The following is a 21,026-nucleotide window of genomic DNA, read 5'->3' as shown; positions in this document are numbered from 1 at the left end:
TATATGTGAGGAATTGTGCATTATTATCTTCTAAGCTCCCATATTTAACAACATATCAGATTTATTTCACTCAGTTGCATTATTCAAACAGATTACTGCTGTAAGAAAAAGTAATTACCTACAAAATGTAGTTATTTGCACTTGGGAAATGTTTTGCATATTGACATACTAAGAATTACTTAGTGTGTTGATAAGCTACTCATTATTAATATAAGTCAGAGAAGAACAGAATAGCAATAGCAATTTAAAAGTCAACGTTAACAAAATTACACATATGCATTCCCTCATCTGGACTGGTGCCAGTTTCTCTTTGATTTCTTTGAGCACAAGTATGAAAAAAAAATGATCAGTATTTCAGAGCACCTTTCAGAACTCTACTAATTAAAAAGTACTGTGTGTTGGCTAGCACTAAAAAATCAAATTTGAAATTTGTAAGCGAATCTGATAAGGTTGTATTCATCTGGGGAAAATATCATTAATTTGTTATTCTTGACTTTTAAAAACCAACAGTAAAAGCTTTCTCTAATTAGAACAATCTAGACAAGAACAGACTAGTCAGCCCAACAAAGTGTGCCAGTCCTATCCACCTGATTCCTCCAAAATAACATCAAATCTAGTTTCGAAGGTCCCTAAAGTCCTAACGTCTACCACACTACTTGCGTTCTTATGGTTCTCTGTGTAAAGAGATTCTAGTATTCTAGCAGTGCTCATCAGCATACAGCATTGGCTAAGGAAACAACACTCAGCATGCACTACACAGAACTACTGCAGTGACCGACAATAAAAGTGACTAGGCTATGGATTTTCCATCCATCCATTATCCAACCTGCTATATCCTAACTACAGGGTCACAGGGGTCTTCTGGAGCCAATCCCAGCCAACAAGGCAGGTAACTAACCTCGGGCAGGGCGCCAGCCCAACGCAGGGCAAGCTATGGATTTTGCTGGAACTTAAGTAACGGAGTGTTGGTCACAGTCTGAGCGGATTATTGTTTGTGATTTAACGGTTCAAAGTCTGTGGACAAGAAAAGATTTGCAACTCTGCAAGTAAAGCATCTGTTTTATCAGATCACCCAAGACATATGCACCTAACAGAAAAAGTTCTGTTCTTAATGTGGGATTGGGAGAAACGTCAAAGCCAGCTGTGTAATTATTAACCGAAACAATTTACCCGTCTTATTTTTTCTTATTGTACCCCTTGTATTCAGCCCTAATGGCGGGCTGCCTTTTATTTTTACTCCTTTACTTCAATCCAGTTTACCTCCAACAAACAGTTTCAGAAAGCGTACTTCATGCCCTTAAGGGACCGCAGCTAGACAAACAATGATCAATCAGCACTTGGAAAGAGTAGTGATAGACAGAGACATTGAGTTTAAGCTTTAAATTAAAAATTATATTCATTTACATAATCACCAATAGTAGCAAATATAAGCAATGTAAAAAGTTGCTGCATACAACCCGGGTGGGTTCATGCAGTCTTTATGATATTTCCAAGATGATAGTTCTTTAGTTACAGAGTATATATCCTAAATCATAACGTGAAAAGAAAGATTTCTTGCTGGAGGCAGAGTTCCTTGGTTAGTGTCCAGCAGCAAAGCAGACAGCAACTGCATTTAAGTGTCAGCAGATTTTCTCAATGTGTCAGAAAGGCAGCATCCAAGCACTCCATTTTTGCATGAAAGTACTAAATGAACTAAAACTAAACACAAGACTGAACTGAAAATTGAATTGTTTTTGGAAAAAATTCTAACAAAAGGCAGCCATTCCCTCCTCACTTCTTGCCCAAATTAAGCATACACACCTGGCTTACTGTCCATTAGCAAAACGGCTAACACTTTTACAGTTTCTCAAAACACACAAGCTTATGGTTGATTCCCATGGGAAGAATAAGCTGCAAACAGACTGGCTATATGAAACATTCTAAGGTCCTGCTTAGCCTTTCAGCTTGCCCAGAATAAACTTCACTCTTATCCAGATCAACGAGTTTGTCAGGCTTCAGATGTTTAATCTTACATCTGTCAGCAGAAAATGTTAAAGCATCCCCAATACAGTATTGCATGTTACTATATTGCTTTCTCAATGCTGAGGAGGATAAACAGTTTATTTTATGGGTTTAAGGTCTGAGATAATAGAAGTGCTTTCTTTATGCATCTTTTGTCACAAATCTGCCATATGGATGGAATGGTGTCTCCAGTGACAAACAGGACTTTTTTAAAATCCTGCTGCAGGGCCTGTTGTAACCAACTGACCTGGTCTTCCACCGTGCAGTCACTTATTACCATACCTTTAGTAAGAGCAACCCCTCATGCATTAAAAAAGTTAACCAGATAACTGGTTGGTGGCCCTTCAATCTGCTCTCTTGCACACTCGGGACTAAGACACTTAGAGAACTGTATTTAAATAACATATTTGCATCTTATCAGTTGAAGTTACACTTCAAATTTAACTTTCCAGTAACACAGTTTTTTCTTTATTTTCAAATTAGAATTTTTAAAGAAACCTAGACAACTTAAACCTAAAAGAAATGTTCCACTTGTTTCTATTCCTGAGGCAATACTGGTCAGTCTTAAAGACTCAAACAGCATCTCCAGAATGTTTAAAAACATCTCAAAGAAATTTCCCTTCAATGATCCTAGAGTACGGTGAGAAAAGGAAGTGGGGAAGTCAGCCATACACTGAATACACTTTATCTCGATAAGCACTACTCAATAATTCACCTTAAAATCTTTAATTGGTCACACATATCATTGAAAATTGACCAAAAATATATCCAGGGTAAAATCCAATTTGTGAATGTTACCATCTATGTGAATTTCCCATTGGGATTAATAAAGTATCTATCTATCTATCTATCTATCTATCTATCTATCTATCTATCTATCTATCTATCTATCTATCTATCTATCTATCTATCTATCTAGCTCCAGCATCACTAAGCCATATGTTCGAGGAAATCATCAAATTAACATCATTATGGGTGAAAATCTTTAAATGCATATCAAAAAGCCTAGGCAAACAATTAAACAAATAGCTATAGATGGTGGACTGCCCAATGAATTTAAACTAGTGTGAGAAGAAGAGACACCGGACATCGCAAAGGTCTAGAGCAGCCACCTGTATAATATGTTCCTGACTGCAAAAAAGAGTAAGGTTTTTCAAGCAAGTAATGGTTACAAGTCAGAGTCCAAAACAGAACTGAACTCCAGAGGAAGGGAGTGAAGCTTTATAGGAAGTCTGGAGGAAATGATGTCGTCCTTGGGGCCGGAAGTGATTTCGTCCTCAGGGCCGGGGCCGGAAGCGACGTGTCCCAAGTTGAGCCAGCAGTTCCTGGTGGGATTTCCCAGGAAATGTCTGCAGAAGACTTAGAAAGAGAGTTAGTGCACCCCGCCGCCCCCTGGGCAGATGTGTTACCACTAGCCTTTAGGCCCTTCAGCTGCCTCCTATTCGCACGTGTGTGACACTAGATACGGACAAATTGATTGTAATTGCCTAAATGACACTACTAGCATATCTCACTTAAATGGAAATATCCCAACCGACCTTCACTAACTCAAATGGGTAACTGACATTCTGTATTATTTCAAATTGGAAAAAAGTTGAATTCTCACTTAGATGATCTGTCCAAAACTTTAAAACATGGCAAGACTTAATTAAAAAAATTGCATGAATCTAATAAATAAGTTAGTACTTCGAAGACCTCCTCAATCCCACTAACATGCCTTCCAATGAGGAAGCAGAGCCTGGGGACTCGGAGGTGGGCCCCCCCATCTCTGGGACTGAGGTCACCGAGGTGGTCAAAAAACACCTTGGTGGCAGGGCCCCGGGGGTGGATGAGATACTCCCGGAGTTCCTTGAGGCTCTGGATGTTGTAGGACTGTCTTGGTTGACACGTCTCTGCAACATCGCATGGACATCAGGGACAGTGCCTCTGGATTGGCAGATCGGGGTGGTGGTCCCACTCTTTAAGAAGGTGTGTTCCAACTATAGAGTAATCACACTCCTCAGCCTCCTTGGAAAAGTCTATTCGGGGGTTCTGGAGAGGAGGGTCCGTCAGATAGTCGAACCTCGGATTCAGGAGGAACAGTATGGTTTTCGTCTTGGTCGTGGAACAGTGGACCAGCTCTACACCCTTAGCAGGGTCCTGGACGGTGCATGGGAGTTTGCCCAACCAGTCTACATGTGTTTTGTGGACTTGGAAAAGGCGTTCGACCATGTCCCTCGGGGAATCCTGTGGGGGATGCTCCGGGAGTATGGAGTACCAGACCCCCTGATAAGGGCGGTTCGGTCCCTGTACAACCGGAGCTTGGTCCGCATTGCCGGCAGTAAGTCGAACCCGTTTCCAGTGAGAGTTGGACTCCGCCAGGGCTGCCCTTTGTCACCAATTCTGTTCATAACTTTTATGGACAGAATTTCTAGGCGCAGCCAGGGTGTTGAGGGGGTCCGGCTTGGTGGACTCAGGATTGGGTCACTGCTTTTTGCAGATGATGTTGTCCTGTTTGCTTCATCAGGCCGTGATCTTCAGCTCTCTCTGGATCGGTTCACAGCTGAGTGTGAAGCGGCTGTGATGGGAATCAGCACCTCCAAATCCGAGACCATGGTCCTCAGCCGGAAAAGGGTGGAGTGCCCTCTCAGGGTTGGGAGCGAGATCCTGCCCCAAGTGGAGGAGTTCAAGTATCTCGGGGTCTTGTTCACGAGTGAGGGAAGAATGGAGCGTGAGATCGACAGGCGGATTGGTGCAGCTTCTGCAGTGATGCGGGCTCTGCACCGGTCTGTTGTGGTGAAAAAGGAGCTGAGCCGTAAGGCAAAGCTCTCAATTTACCAGTCGATCTATGTTCCTACCCTCACCTATGGTCATGAGCTATGGGTAGTGACCGAAAGAACGAGATCGCGAATACAAGCGGCTGAAATGAGTTTTCTCCGCAGGGTGTCTGGGCTCTCCCTTAAAGATAGGGTGAGAAGCTCAGTCATTCGGGAGGGGCTCAGAGTAGAGCCGCTGCTCCTCCGCATCGAGAGGAGTCAGATGAGGTGGCTCGGGCATCTGATCAGGATGCCTCCTGGACGCCTCCCTGGTGAGGTGTTCTGGGCACGTCCAACCGGGAGGAGGCCCCGGGGAAGACCCAGGACATGCTGGAGGGACTATGTCTCCCGGCTGGCCTGGGAACACCTCGGGATTCTCCCGGAAGAGCTAGAAGAAGTGGCCGGGGAGAGGGAAGTCTGGGCATCTCTGCTCAAGCTGCTGCCCCTGCAACCCGACCTCGGATAAGCAGAAGAGGAAGGATGGATGGATAATAGAATCTAAAAAGAAAAATTTACTTTACTTTTATAATAATTGCTCAATATACTTGATTTGTTGTTGATGGTTCTTTAATGTACATAATATAATCATTGTCTTGTGGTTTATTCCTCAAATATCCATCCCCATATCTGAGTACACGAGAAAGTGTAGGGCAGACCACTATCGATTTTTGAAAATAAAATGGCACTGATTGAGAGACTGACAAGGTCATCATACAAGATCAGCATATTGGTGCTGACCAATCACTTTTGCTTTAAAAACATCACTTAATGAAGCAATACAAACTTTGTGAAATTCCTGAGGCGGCAATGTCTCTATTGAACTACAGGTAGGTAGGCAAAGACAGTCTGCCAAGTGATGAAAAGCTAAACATAATAGTATGTTTTGTATTTATGCTATTATTTATCAATTTATCTTTTTTAGTTAACTTACATCACTCTTAATACCAGATATTGTGAAAATAATCTAATAACAGAATTATGTTTTAAAATATCTTTCCCCATTTTTTCAATGTTTCTCTCTCTCTCAAAATAGATAGTTGAAATATCATATTCTTTTTGTTCTTAACATTAGCCATATCATACCTATTGGATACCAAGGATTTTTCCTACCATGCATCCAAACCTGCTTTGGTAGGCTCCAGGTTTCCTGTGATCCTGCTCTGGATAAACAGGTTTAGATAATGTATACAGTATATTGTTCTTAATCTCAGATGCTGTCTGTCATTTTGTGGCTGTCCATACTCTTATTACCTACTCTTGCTCTGCTCATTATGGGTTTACTGTTCTTATGCATGGGCTATTCGAGTCTCACTTCCCCTAACCTTCACACTACATGTTTGTTTTTCTTTGTTTCCCTCAATACAGCTAGTTGGGGTCAGCAAACTGATTCAAGCCTAACAGCCCTGGGGGGTATTTTCCGTGCGGCGCTTAAATCATCTGAGATCAGATGCCTGATCTTGGATGAGTTAATGCCGGTGAAACTCATCTGGGATAAGTCAGATTTTCAAACGCAGCTGAGCAGTAGATTAGTCTAGCTGGATCTAATCATGAATTAGATGAATGTGCGCGCCCACGCTGAGTGAAAAGCCCACATATATTGAGTCTAGAAAACATGATCAGCAAGTCTTTGATAGGCTGCAACAAAATGACGAAAGAACGGGCGCATTTTTTTTTCACACAAGCTGTGTGTGTGTGTGTGTGTGTGTGTGTGTGGGTGTGGGTGTTAGCTAGTTAATTAGTTAGTTAGTTAGTTACTAGAAGGATTTCAAGATTTAATATGCACAAGGGTTAACACTGCAAAAGCAGCCCAAACCAGAAAAGACGGCTGGCAAAAAGTGGCCGACAAATTAAACGCGTGTGCATTGTACTTACTGAAAGCAGCGTTTCATTTCCTATGTGTCAGATTAATTATTATTTAATATGTCATAATTCCAGATCAAACGTGAGCACAAGGAGAACACGGGAACAGGTTAAAGTGAAGTACAAGAATATACTTCAAACTGGTAAATATTGGTATATAACTATTTAAAGAATTGTTGACATAAAGAATCATATATAATGTAAAGAAAATTAATTTTAAAGCTAATAAGATGGCAGACAAGCAAAAAAACAGGTGGAGGTCCACGCGGTCCAGACCTAACCCCTGCAGAAGAGTTGGCTCTCCAGCAAAATGCCCATCGCCCTGTTTCTGAGGACATTCCAGGGGGAAGCTCCTCCTCAGAACCAGTGGCAGGATGCAGTGGTCACTTCATTTCAGGTAAAGGATGGTCATTGCATATATTTGTCCTCAATGTGTGCCATATGTATGTTCCATACAGCCCTCTTTTTTTGTTGGGTCAGTTGCATGGAATGTCATATCCCTAGAACCTGTGTCTGACCAACGAGATATTGACAAAGGTCAAATATTTGATGAAGCCACTGTGTCTGATTATTCATAAGGAGGAGAGGTACATTTTCCAAATCAAACTCCATTCTGATCAGTCCCATGTGCCCCAATCACATTTGGAAATCCTGGGTAATGAGAATGTTAGGCTGATTGTGAGATTCTTTATGGAACTGTGGGTGTTTTAGCCTGTGTATTACCTACCTGCAATGGCATGAAACGCCTCTTTTATTGTCTGCACACGCAGGCGTCCAGGAAACACAATGAAAACCCGAAGGAAATATTTCAGAGCCAAACAGACTTTACGAATTGCCTGGCAAACTGCACTTTTAGATAGATGTTCCACATCGCCTACAGTATATAAAAAAGTGCCGCTTGCAAAAAACCTCAAAGCAATGCCTACTGTCTGTGTTGTTGTGAGAGCCCGAGTTCGCCGACTTTGACTTCGAAAATAAGGTCCTAATAAATTTTTGAGGTACAATATTCCCCCTCGGCTAAAGCATTATCTTTCGAAAAGAATTTCCTCCGGGAGCAATAAAGGATCTTGCTGATCGTGCAAAACCCTCTCTATATGAAATTCTCTTCTTATAATTTGCGTACCGATATCAATTGGTCGCTCATTCATGTACGGCGAAGTCATGGCTGAATGAATTCCACACTGATTAAGTGTGTGAGCTAATCCTTGTTTACATAGAAGAAACCTGCTCCGAGCAGGTTTGAGGATTTGGATGTGTTGCTATGACAACACATCCAGCAAGAGTTTCGAAAACCCGACAGATCCAGGAACATGCCAAATCGTCAACAATTACATCCGGCTAAATGAGTAATCCACGTACAAAAAATACCCCCCTGTTCTTCCTAAGTCCCTGTGATTTTCATGGTTATACCTGTCACAACACAGTAGAATCTGTTTTCTGATTTTTGATATCTTTTCAGGCCTGCAGGTGGCAAAATTCTATCTATAAATTGTTTGTGCCTGAGATGGAATCAGAGATTAATATGTATGGTAGAAAATACCAAAGCCCAGTATTTGAGATTTTTGAATGCAATATTGAAGGCATTCATTATAAGCACATTGTCGTTGGAGCAGGATATGTTGTGTGCTGTAGACATTTAGAGTAAAAAAAACCCTCACACCTTAAAATTCACCTAAATTTCATTACAAATTGGCCCATTCTGAGCAATAAAAGCAAAAGGAAAAAAGTGCCAACAGTCAGCACAGATTTGTTCAGCACAAATGACATAGAAAATACATTAAAAATTATAAAATTGTGTACAATTGTCCATATTCAGTACCTGATATTGATTATGCTTGTTTTTATCAGACAAAAACAAAACCAAATAGTAAACTGTGTCGTGAAGTGTAGTAAGCTTCCACTAACATTAAGCTCATATTATAACCAAACCCGTTAAGTGTATAGATATGTCTCATTATGACACAAAAACTAAACTCCATAGTAGCTCCATAATTACTAAAACTAAAACTGAAACTAATATATATAAAAATAAAATTGAAATATCTTTGTAAAATTAAAACTAAAAATACACAATGAAGGAAAACTAAAACTAAACTGAATTTCCAAGTAAGGTCAGAAGAAATATAGAAATAAAAACTAATATACAAAGGCAAAACTATAATGACCTTTCATGTAACAACAGCAATGAAGTGACAAAAGCTGACACTGAATCCAAAGAAACATCGAAGAACAACAAATTTCAAAAAGCTGAACATGGAAGTTGAATGAGAGACACAGTACTTCATCTAAAATAACTTAAGTTTGTCCCAACCTTGTCAGACAGACAATGGTCATTTGATCATCATGTGTTCAGGGAATCCTGGGAGTTAATGTCTTTATTAAGATCACATTTTTTTATTGTGCTAGTTTCCTGATGTTTAGCATTTCTGCACATTAGCCTTGATTAAGCAATTAATGTAACAGCCTAAACTAATGATGTGCGAGACACTCACTTGCTCATTGACCACAAAGTAAATTAGTGCTGAGACACCATTTTTACTTACTTGGCAGTAAACTTTGACAATGAATGCTCCATCATGTATATTCATAAATTAATCATCACTACTTTTTTTCTTTTTTTACTCTTTTGTCAACTTCCACATTAAATTTAATCCAATTTGGTGCACTCTTTAATTTACTGTAGAGAGATTTTCCTTACAATATATGAAATGTTTGATAAGTGAATTTTATTTATTAACTTCTCACAACATTAAATTGTGCTTCATGACTTGTATATCCTTCTATTTTTCTCCAGGGTGGCCTCCTTTGTTTGTTCAGCTTGTTGCTGCTACTGAAGTCTTTAGATTTATTTCCCAGGTTGGCAGTAACCTGGTTGCACCTCCTTGACTTTCTTGACATTGGTTACTTTTTTTGTGTTGTGTATTAAACTGTTTCTTCACCCATTTCTTCTTAATCCCCCCGCATTCTGTTTTATATAACATGCAATTCCATTATAAATAATCATCCTTATTTTCCTGACCTTGGATTTATTATCTGTTTTGGTTTCTCCTCGCCCTATAAATCCCCAACCTTATCATTTATAGTCCACCCTTAGGATGAGTGGTTGATTTTTAATTGTATTATGCATTTCTTATAATAAAAACTACACAAAGATCAGGCTTCTAAATTGAAGTCTACATAATAAAATAAACTGAACTGAATAAAAGTAAATAATAATAGTAAATGATAGTAATAATTTTTATTTATTAATCATCTTTCTCAAACTCAAGGACACTTTACAAAATATTTAAAAACATAAGAAGCCAGAAACAAATACAATTACAAAACAGAAAAAGCAAACAGAACAAACCATATATTAACAATATAGTTATATTCTACAAGTGTTAAAAATCTAAGAATGAAGAAACATAGCAAAAACGGCAACATTTTTTTCTTGTATAGCCAGATTCACACAAGGAATGCCTTAATGGGCTTTAACAGGCCGTGTTTTTTGACTCTCTCAGAAGATAAGAAAAAACTCCCAAAAAAATACCTTGTTGGGGAAAAAAATCTTAGTAAAGGCAATCTAGAAAGAGACCCCCTTCCAGATAGGTTGGGCATGCAATGGGTGTCAAAAAATGGACTTAATACAATACACAAAACAGAACACAAGTAATCCTCTTCACAGAGTTAGACGGCCAATCTATCATGGCCACCTTAGAAATACAATACAACAGTATAAACTACTTTGTTCTTGCATAGCTCTCCCCACCAAGTTAACCCATAGGCAGAGCCATTGAAAAAGAGTGGATAAGTTTAAATATCTAGGATCAGTGGTAGCCCAAGATGGAATATTAGATGCAGAGATAACCAAAGAGTGCAGTGTGGATGAAACAATTGGAAAAAGGTATCAGGAGTATGGCGTGTTCGAAGAATTAAGGCAAAGGTTAGAGGTAGGTTTCTAAGACAGTGGTAAGACCAGCAATGACATGGAGCTGAGACATGGGCAGTAATGGGAGTGCAGGAGAAGACATTAGATGTAGCAGAAATGAGAATGTTGAGAGGGATGTGTGGAGTTACTTAAAAGAACAAGAAATGAGACAGAGGTACAGCAAAAGTAAGAGAGATATCAAAGAAAGTACAGGAATATAGACTGAAGTGGTGTGGACATGTGATGAGGACAGACAATGAATATGTGTGGAAAAGAGTGATGGGAGTACAACTACAAGGTAAGAGAAAGCGATGGAAGCCAAAGTGGAGGTGGATGGATAAAGTAAAAGAAGATCTGTTTCATGGAGAAGATGCAGGAAACAGTTGTTTGGAGAAAATTGATCATGCACATTGACTCCACATAGAAGATGACGAGGAAGAAGAAGAACAAGAAGTGTATATTGGAACATTTCAACAATTTTGATAACTTAACAATGCTTGACAATCCTCTTCCACTAAGTTTTGCAAAATAGTTTTGAAGGTCCCTGTCACTCTACTTGGTAACATATTCCATGTGTCTATTGTTGTTTTTGTGAAGGAAAAGTTTCTAACATTTGTGCCAAGTTTCCACTTATCAGGTTTCCATCCATGTCCAATTGTTTTCGTGAAGAACTTATGCTAAAGTAATAGCTGAAATCCGCTATACTATTTCCCATCATAATTTCAAACACTTCAATCATATCACCTCTTCACTTCTTTTGGTTAAACTGAAAGGATTCATATCCTTCAACCTTGCCTCACAGCTACCTTGTAGTTCTGGAATCAGCCAACTCACTCTTCATTGGTCTTTCTCTAGTGCTATGTGTTTTTTGAAATATGGAGACCAAAAGTGTACAAAGTACTCCAGGCCTAAGTAGTGAGTTATATAACTTAAACTTAACTGTACATGACTTCTGTGTGACTTGGTCTTGGGAAACTCCATCTGTACCTTGGGATCAAGAGCTTGCATCACCCAATCTTAGCGCATATGGTGAGAGAAAGTACTGTACAGTCAGCAGACTGCTGAAGCACAACAAAGATGAGACTGGAAGTGTTGCGGAAGGAAATTGTAGAGAGTCCTGTAGGTCAAGACAAGAGTTTAGAAATTGGATCACTGCTGAAATTGGAAGCTAATGGATTGGAGCAAAGAAGAGGAGTATTGTGAGTCAAATGAGAAGCTGAACGTAGCATGATCTGGAATGGTTGAAGATCAATGGTTAGCAGTCCTGCCAGGAGACAGTAAGAGTAGTCCAATCACCATGGAACAAGAGGTTAAACAATGGATTGACTGATACAAGTTGTGAGGAAGAGTTATATCTTGTGAATTTTATGAATAAAGAAATGACAGGACTGTTGATTAAAAAATGGGAATCATCGAAGGTTACACCAATTTTCCAGTAGTGACCATTGACAAGAGGGTGTCATCATCAAAGACAGTGCTTAGGGAAAGATCTGTGGCTGGAAAAGCAGAAAGGAAAGAAGATAACAGACAGACTGGCATACCAGCTGTGTTTTATTCCATACCTTCTGTAGACCACCACTGACTTGGCGAGGGAGCATTGGTAAAGTGCTTGGAATTGTAACAGACTTGCCCACACTACTGGGCAATAAGAATAAGAATAATGATGAGTAAAATATTCTAAAAAAGGGGAAGTGGGGTGGGGTGGCCTAAGTAGTCAACTTTAGGCCCTTTTTAGCTCCCTTACCTGTCACACCTTCCTTGCTAATTTAAATTTCTTCAGGCTTAACTATGAACAGGATGAAATGTTATGGTTATTTCAGGACTTTCACACCATCAGAAACATGACAAATGTTCAATAAATAATATCTTTTTCAATAAAACTCAGGAGTAATAACACAAACAAATTTCCAAAGTAATATGAATCAATGACAAACAAATGTGTGAAGTGAGAATGGTCAGAACGAGGTGCCTCATACAATGCGCATGATAGTGACACAACAGCAATGAAGAATCTACGAACAAAAGTTACTGACCTACACGAGAAGCAAGTCCAGGCCTGCCAATAAATGCATGACTTGAAATGATTGTGATCAGAAGAGCGACTGATCTAAATATTTGTAACTGGAAAATGATTTAATCTTTTCCCCTTATACTTTATTTTTTTGGTAATATTGCTTATCACCCTTCGCTCTTCTTGGTTTCCTTTACTCTCCGTAGCCCTCTGCCTTCACACATTGCCATTGCCAAAAAGCTTCCTTGTTACTTTTCCTTTCACAGCTGCTACTGCACTGCACACACACGTTGCATTTTTATTTCTTCAATCTTAATGCATTTTGTTACATCCTACTTTTATCATTTTTTTTATTATAATCATGCCTCGAAGAGCTGCAAAATATTTTAATTGAGATGGTATTGTATAAATCTTCCAAAATATTTTTCTAATCTTCCCTCCCACCAAATAAAAGCATGCAGACATTACGTGATTCAAAGCAGAGGGTATTTGACCATACGCTCTGTGACCACTGCCACAGATTATAAATCATAAGTGCTAAGGCTGAACCTGTATGAAAGATTTGTGAGACCGTTTCTCATTACTGTGTGAAGCCCTGGCCATCATGCTGTAGTACAAGACAAATACTGTGTCTTTGTGAAAAAAAAGTTCAGAAAAGTGCAATGAGGTAATTTCCTATGCTGAATGGATTAAATTGCATTAGAAAAAAATTAAAAAGCATGGCTGTGTAACCTTGATAAGAGTGAGCTGAGATGGGACCTGGGGGATACATTTAAAATCTAAATTAAATACTTTCTTGAAACCTGCATATTTGAGATACATTAAAGTTTAATGTCACGGTTTAACACCTGTAGTCTCCATAGGAAGCTAGATGTAATTAAATGCTTGCACAAAATTCAAATCTTGGAATTATTTTTACATAACTAATTGCACAGCTATTCATGAAGAGGGGTTCCCTGTCAAGCAGGATAGAGGGCTAAGCTTCTAATATATAAATTATAACATTTACAGGTTACATTACACAGAAACATTAAGAGGTTGCAGTTCAAACTGAATAAATATCCAATGTTCCGAAGAATTTAAGCAATCTTATGAAATTATAAATAATGTATCATAATTTCCTGTAATTTACAGTTGGAATAAATAGATAATCATGGGGAGCACTTAAAATCTGTTGCGGGTTAGAAAGGTTACTTTTAATTAACTTTAATCTTTTCTTTATACAGTTGATTCATATTAAAATGAGCGGGTTTGGGCACATTTTATATCTGAGTTAATTTAAGGAGTAATAAATGGCAAAATGTTGAGGGACTATGGAACATTTTTTGAGGTATAAACATGTGCAGTCTATAGCCCCATTATTTGTATTATTGAACCATCATGGACACCTGAACCTTTCACTGTAACACTAATACACACTTTACAGAAAGCACGCTTACACACTTGGAGTATAAGCAGTTCCGGTGTGAGGTTATTTTGCATCCTGAGCCAGGCTTATTAGTGCGCCAACCAACCCGTGCAACTGGGATTTCCCCTCCTTATGATCTGCAATTGGGTGAATGCCTAATTCGCCTTAATGGTGGCATTGGCCTTAGGTATAAGGTTCATAAATGTTGGTGGCAATGTGAATCCTTCCTTTTTAACCCAATATGTAGTCCTAACTGTCACACCTGTACCACTTCTTGTAGAAAAAATTAGGGTTAGGGTTAGGGTAAGGCTGATTGAAAAGTACTGAGACTGTCCTTGTTTCTTTTACAGGGAGGTACACATAGGAACGCTGTGCAGGTGTTTGTGAATGGCCTGCAGTTGGACCTTCGTATTCCTCAGCGTTCTGACACAGCGAGTGGAAGCACCTCTTATGTGTCATCATGGCAGATGAAGGCGCTCCTGTGATAGTAGGGTGGAGGTGTGTGACTGAATCCTGCTGTAAACTTCGGAAGAGCGGTAATGAAACTCCTGAAATGTTGCAGCAAGCATACGGTGATGAAATGATTAGCTACGCTGCTGTATTTTGGTCAAGAAGCACTTTAAGGTCGGCAACACACAAGAAAAATCTACCTATTTTATTTTATTAAATTTGCCTAGACCCGTTCATTTTAATATGAAAGCTAGAGAATGAACTATACAAAGAAAATATTAAAGTTAATTAGAAGCAACCTTTCTAACCCACAACAGATTTTAAGTGCTACCAATCATCATTATCTATTTATTCCAACTGTAAATTACAGGAAATTATGATACATTATTTATAATTTCAGGAGATTGCTTAAATTTGTTGGAACATTGGATATTTATTCAGTTTGAACTCCAATCTCTTAGCGTTTCTGTGTCTACTATAAGCTCTGTGTTGCCCTCTATCCTGCCTGAGAGGGAACCCCTCTTCATGAGTAGCTGTGCAATGAGTTATGTGAAAATAATTCCAAGATATGAATTTTGTCCAAGCCTTTAATTACATCTAGCTTCCTATGGCAACTACAGGTGTTATAAATGCCATATGGGAGCCTAGAAATTTCACAGAAATCTTTAATCCCCAAAGGCATATTGTTATTCACTTGCATGTTGCTGACCTTAAAGTCGGCTAACTGTTTCATCACTGTATGCTTGCCGTAACATTTCAAGAGTTTTATTACCGCTCTTCCCAAGCTTAATGCAAAATTCAATCACACACCTCTGCTCTACCCTCACAGGAACATTTTCTTCATCCACCATGATGACACATACAAGGTGCTTCCACTTGCTGTGACAGAATACTGAAGAAAATGGCGGAGCAACTGCAGGTTCACAGATTCACACACGTCAATGTATGCCGTTCACAGTCACCTGCACAGCAGTCCCATGTTTTTTGTAAGGCAGAGTGGCGGCTAATGATCTACGCTGATGTCTGGAAGGTTGCCGGTTCAAATCCTTTAATATTTTTATTTTATTAATTTTCATTGTTATCATTCCATACAAACAGATCAATTTATAACCCAACAAATTTGAAAACAAATCAAACCCCACCCCGAGAAGGAGAGCTTAGCTAAAGGAAAATTTCTTTAAGCTTTTTAATAAGGCAACATTAGACAAAAGAAGGGGAGAAGTAAATATCTATATAAATAAGAGATGGAGAAGGGAGTTAAATGCAATAATAGTTATTTCTCTTATTCTAAAATAATATTGATTAAATTCTGCCATGTTTTGAAAAAATTTTGTACAGATCCTCTAACTGAAAATTTGATTTTTTCCAATTTCAAATAATATAAAACATCGGTTTCCCACTGACTTATAAGAGGAGAATTAGGATTCTTCCAATTTAACAAAATAAGTCTGCGTGCCAAGAGTGTAGTGAATGCAATCACCGTTTGCTTGTCCTTCTCCAATTCCAGTCCATCTGGAAGGACACCAAACACAGCTGTTAGTGGGTTAGGAGGGATTGTGATACTAAGGCTGTCTGAAAGGCACTTAAAAATTTTTGTCCAAAATGATGTTAGTTTGGTGCAGGCCCAGAACATGTGACCCAGTGATGCAGGAGCTTTGTTGCAGCGCTCGCAGGTTGGATCCTGGCCTGGAAACATTTTGGACAGTTTTAAGCGAGACAGATGAGCTCGATATATAATTTTTAGTTGAATAATTCTATGCTTTGCGCATATAGAACTCGAGTGAATTCTCTGCTTTGCTACCTTCCACTCCTTTTCTGATATATTGATTAAGAGATCTTCTTCCCAATGTCCTCTTGGATCTTTGAAAAGTAGGGACTCTAATAAGATTTTATATATTGCGGAAATAGTGTTTGTTTCCTCAGAATTGAGCAGTATTTTTTCCAGCATTGTGGAGGGTGCAAGGTGGGGGAAATCGGGCAATTTCTGTTTAACAAAATTTCTAATTTGAAGATAGTAAAAGAAATGTGTAGCTGGGAGGTTAAATTTTGAACGTAATTGTTCAAAAGATGTAAATATGTTGTCTATACAAAGATCTCTGAGCATTTTAATCCCAAAACTTTTCCAGGTATTAAAAACTGAATATACTTGCGAAGGTTGAAAGAGGTGGTTCTCTTGCAGAGGTGCCACTGATAAAAGATTTTCCATCTTAAAATGCTTCCTAATTTGGTTCCATATTCTGAGTGAGTAAAGCACAATTGGGTTATTAGTATATTTGCGATAACTTTCATTTATTGGAGAGCAGAGCAGGGAATATAAAGAAGTACTACAGGATTTTACTTCTATTGCGGACCAAGCCTGTGTATGTGCATTTATTTGTGTCCAGGTTTTTATGGCTAGTATGTTTGCTGCCCAGTAATAAAACTGAAAATTAGGTAAAGCCATGCCACCTTCTGCCTGAGGTCTTTGTAGGGTCGCTCTTCGGATACGTGGGTGTTTTGAGTTCCAAATGAATGAGGTTATTATTGAATCTAACTGTTTAAAAAACGATTTATTGATATATATTGAAATGTTTTGAAATAAAAAGAGAAGTTTAGGAAGGATATTCATCTTAACAATGTTAATTCTTCCGGCTAGAGTGAGATGAAGGGTTGACCATCTATGCAAGTCTTGCTTAATTTTTTCCATACAGACGCCAAAATTTTGTTGATAAAGAGCTTTATGTTTACTTGTGATATTTACCCCTAGGTATTTAAACTGATCTGCTATGGTAAAAGGTAGGGTGTCTAATTTAATATTATATGCTTGTGAATTCACTGGAAAGAGTATACTTTTATTCAGATTAATTCTAAGACCAGATATCTTTTGAAATTCTGTTAGTGCTGTTAAAACAGCAGGGACAGTGTTTTCTGGGTCCGATATATATAAGACCATATCATCTGCATATAGAGAAATTTTCTGTTCCAGTCCTTCTCTGACAATCCCCTTTATCTGATAAGAATTTCGGCAGTGAACCGCCAGTGGTTCAATAGCGATTGCAAACAACAGTGGCGACAAGGGACATCCTTGTCTGGTACCACGTTCTAGTTTAAAGTAGTCTGAGCAAATGTTATTAATACAAACTGAAGCTTCTGGACTGGTATACAGTAGTTTGATCCAAGCACAAATATTCGGGCCAAACCCAAATTTCTCCAATGCAGTGAAAAGGTAATTCCATTCGATCATGTCAAATGCCTTTTCTGCGTCTAATGATAGTAATATCTCTGGGGTGTTTGATTTTGCTAGTGAATATATAACATTAAACAAGCGTCGGAGATTTGAAGATAGATGTCGGCCTTTAATAAATCAAGTTTGATCTTGTGATATTACCGAGGGCAGCACTTTCTCCATCCTTCTAGCTAGGATTTTTGAGAGTATCTTAACATCATTATTCAGGAGTGAAATTGGTCTATATGATGCACATTGTAACAAGTCCTTATTTTGTTTAGGAAAGACGGTGATTAATGCTTGTCGAAATGTTTGAGGTAGTATTTGGTGGTCTTTAGCTTCTGTAAATGTTACCAATAAGAGTGGAGCTAGCTGAGTGGAGAATTTCTTATAAAACTCTACGGGGTAACCATCAGGGCCTGATGATTTCCCGCTTTGTAGTGACTTTATAGCGTCTAGTAATTCTGTTAGCGTTAGAGGTTTATCCAGTTCCTCAGCACTTAAAGCATCTATTTGTGGTATTTGTGAATTATCCAGAAATGCATTAGATTGCGTGTTGTCTTCTTTGGGCTCGGTGGAATATAAAGACTTATAGTAATCTCTAAATGTGTGCATTATTTTATTATGGTCGATGATTTCTTCTCCATTCTTGTTGGTGATTACTGGTATTGCATTGTGAACTTCTTGTTTATGAATTTGTTGAGCTAAAAGCTTATTAGCTTTTTCTCCGTGTTCATAGTAATGCTGTCTAGACTTATAAATAAGTTGTTCAGTTTCTTTAGTTGTTAAGATGTTAAGTTCTGTATTCAGGGCCTGCCTTTTCCTGTGAAGAGCTTCACTTGGACGCCTGGCTTGTTCTTCATCTATTCTAGTAATTTCATTTCTTAGCTCTGACACTTTCTTGGTTTCTAATTTATTTCTATGGGAAAGATATGAAATAATCTGGCCTCTTAAGAAGGCCTTTAAAGTTTCCCAGAGTGTTCCTGCAGAAACCTCTGTGGACGTGTTTGTCTCTAGGAAGAAGCTGATTTGTTTGGATATAAATTCTGTGCAGTTCTCGTCTGCCAATTAAAGAGGGTTAAGACGCCATCTGCGAGGTGAGTGTGAGGGGCTTAATGATTTTAGCTCCAAGACTAGAGGGGCATGGTCAGAGATAACAATTAGGGTTAGGGTTAATCCTGTTACTGCAGGGAAGGGATCCTACTCTGTTGGGCCCTTGACCTGAAATTTGCTCCAATGGCTGAGCTGCGCTCTGACCCCAAAAGGTGAGAGGTACAGTATATCAGATCTCATTACTTTACAATCAGCCCTTGTAGTTAACTTTTTATCCAATAAACTTAACGTTTTCCTTAATTCTCAGTCGAGAACTATTCATTATTTTCTAATCCCCATTACACCATCTTTTTGATGCAAAATCTGAAGTTTTTATCACATCGTTAATTGTAATCTCATTAAACGTACAATCTTTCTTTGTTTCTTGTGCCCCGGAATAGATATTTCAAGCTATGTTACTCACTAATTAGCAATTCTGTTTATGTTCATTACAAAAATAGTTTTTAAAGTAGGATAAACCAAGAACCTCTGCAGTCTGTACACTATAAAAAATTCAATGTATGTTTTACAGTAAATAACTGGCAGCGAAGCTGCAGTAAATACTGAATACTACAATAAGAAATGGTCCATAAATACAGTAATGTACTGTATACTGTGTATAATTTACAGTACAGCACTATAAATATCCATGTTGCTAGTAAATTGCTGTAAAATAAACAATAGAAACACAAAAAAGTCTCTATTCCAGTAAAAGTAGCTCAGTAAAAATTGAAAAACTCTCATTAGTAACATTAGATTTAACTATTTAGATTTAACACACACACATGCATCAATTGTCACACATGTGCATTGGGGACAGCTTAAAGGCTCTGGTGGTGGTGATTCCTTGCCAATGCAAAGGGTGGCACTGTACAGTAAGGCTTCTTCTGTTCTCCCCTCTGTGGACCAGATAACTGTCAACCATACCACCTCTGACGTCACTTCCAGTGTCCATTCACCTGGTCCCACCTCTTCCTGCCTGGCCTATATTTAATTGAAAGTGTCGTCATCTTGGTCAGTCTAGTTTTAGACTCGTGTCTTCAGAAACGTCTCATTGGCTGAAAAGCACTCTTTATATTTACTGTGTATATATATATATATATATATATATATATATATATATATATATATATACAGTATATACTAGATGTGTGAATAGTATTTATAACAGTGACATATTGCAAATGTAATCGACTGCAATCCGCCTTTCTCTGCATTGTGTAAATAATTGTCAAATCAGAGGCACTTAGGGTCAAAACAGAAGCTTTTATTTTTCTCTCCAAGAAACTTTCCAAAACAAAAGGAAAAAAAGAGACAGGGCGTCACATAAGCGGCTTCTCCCCTATGCCCCCACAGCGTCCACCGCGCTTCTGCACTATTTTTAATTGCAGCTGATATGACACATAACACAGAGGAATTATATAAGAAAGAGCAGAGTGGACTTATTTTTTTCTTAGAAGACTGCACTTCTATAATGTGGGTAGGGATATCCTTTACATAATCTGCAAGTCTGTGGCCAGTGCAATGTACGCTGTGGTGTGCTGGGCTGGTAACGTCACTTCAAGAGAGGCCCACCAAATTAACAAGCTAATTAAAAGGGCAGACTCAGCTATTTATTTATTTATTTATTGAGATTTTGCAAGAAGCCAAATTTTCCCCTGTGGTCCAACAAAGTCTTGGGTTTGAATCTTGTCCTGGGCACTGTTTGTGTGGAAGTGGCATGGGCTCCAGGTATTTTTCCAGGTTTTTCTCTGGACGTTCAAGCTATCCTATCAGTGTGTACGCGCTTGTCAGCACTGTCAAAGAATGAGGCCAGTTTTGGGGATAGTCCTCCCAAAATTCTGACCTGGGCACAATGGGTCAATTAATTCAGTGAGTCCATGTTTTATTGTTATGAAAATGCTACACATAGCACTGAAGTAATGAAAAAAAGAGGTAAGTATATATAAAAGAACATAAGATTACCCTCACTGTCCAGCAGTACAAAGCAGTAGGATCTGATGATCTACTGGAGACCCTTTATACTGAAGCTACACCTTTGTAATTCCTCACTGTGACTGTGACTGCTCTTTTTATCTTTAGCCAAGTCAGAGACTTTCATTTTTTTAAAGTAATTCTTGAGTATGTTTGATTCTTGTAATATCTATGCATTTGTTTATTTACATATTTTTTGAGTTTCCATAAAAAGTCAAATATCTATCTATCTATCTATCTATCTATCTATCTATCTATCTATCTATCTATCTATCTATCTATCTATCTATCTATCTAATATAATAAAATGCTACTCTGTG

General features: G+C 38.4%; 1 long non-coding RNA gene across 1 annotated transcript in view; it reads left to right on the top strand.

The window, feature by feature from the left end:
- LOC127528448 (uncharacterized) overlaps window positions 1–21,026 on the top strand; it is a 90,857-nt gene that overhangs the window by 27,895 nt on the left and 41,936 nt on the right. The window lies entirely within an intron of this gene.

Source organism: Erpetoichthys calabaricus, chromosome 6 (genome assembly GCF_900747795.2).
Source record: "Erpetoichthys calabaricus chromosome 6, fErpCal1.3, whole genome shotgun sequence".
Taxonomy (NCBI): domain Eukaryota; kingdom Metazoa; phylum Chordata; class Cladistia; order Polypteriformes; family Polypteridae; genus Erpetoichthys; species Erpetoichthys calabaricus.
Note: the sequence above shows the minus strand (reverse complement) of the source record. Positions and strands in the feature narration are given on the sequence as shown.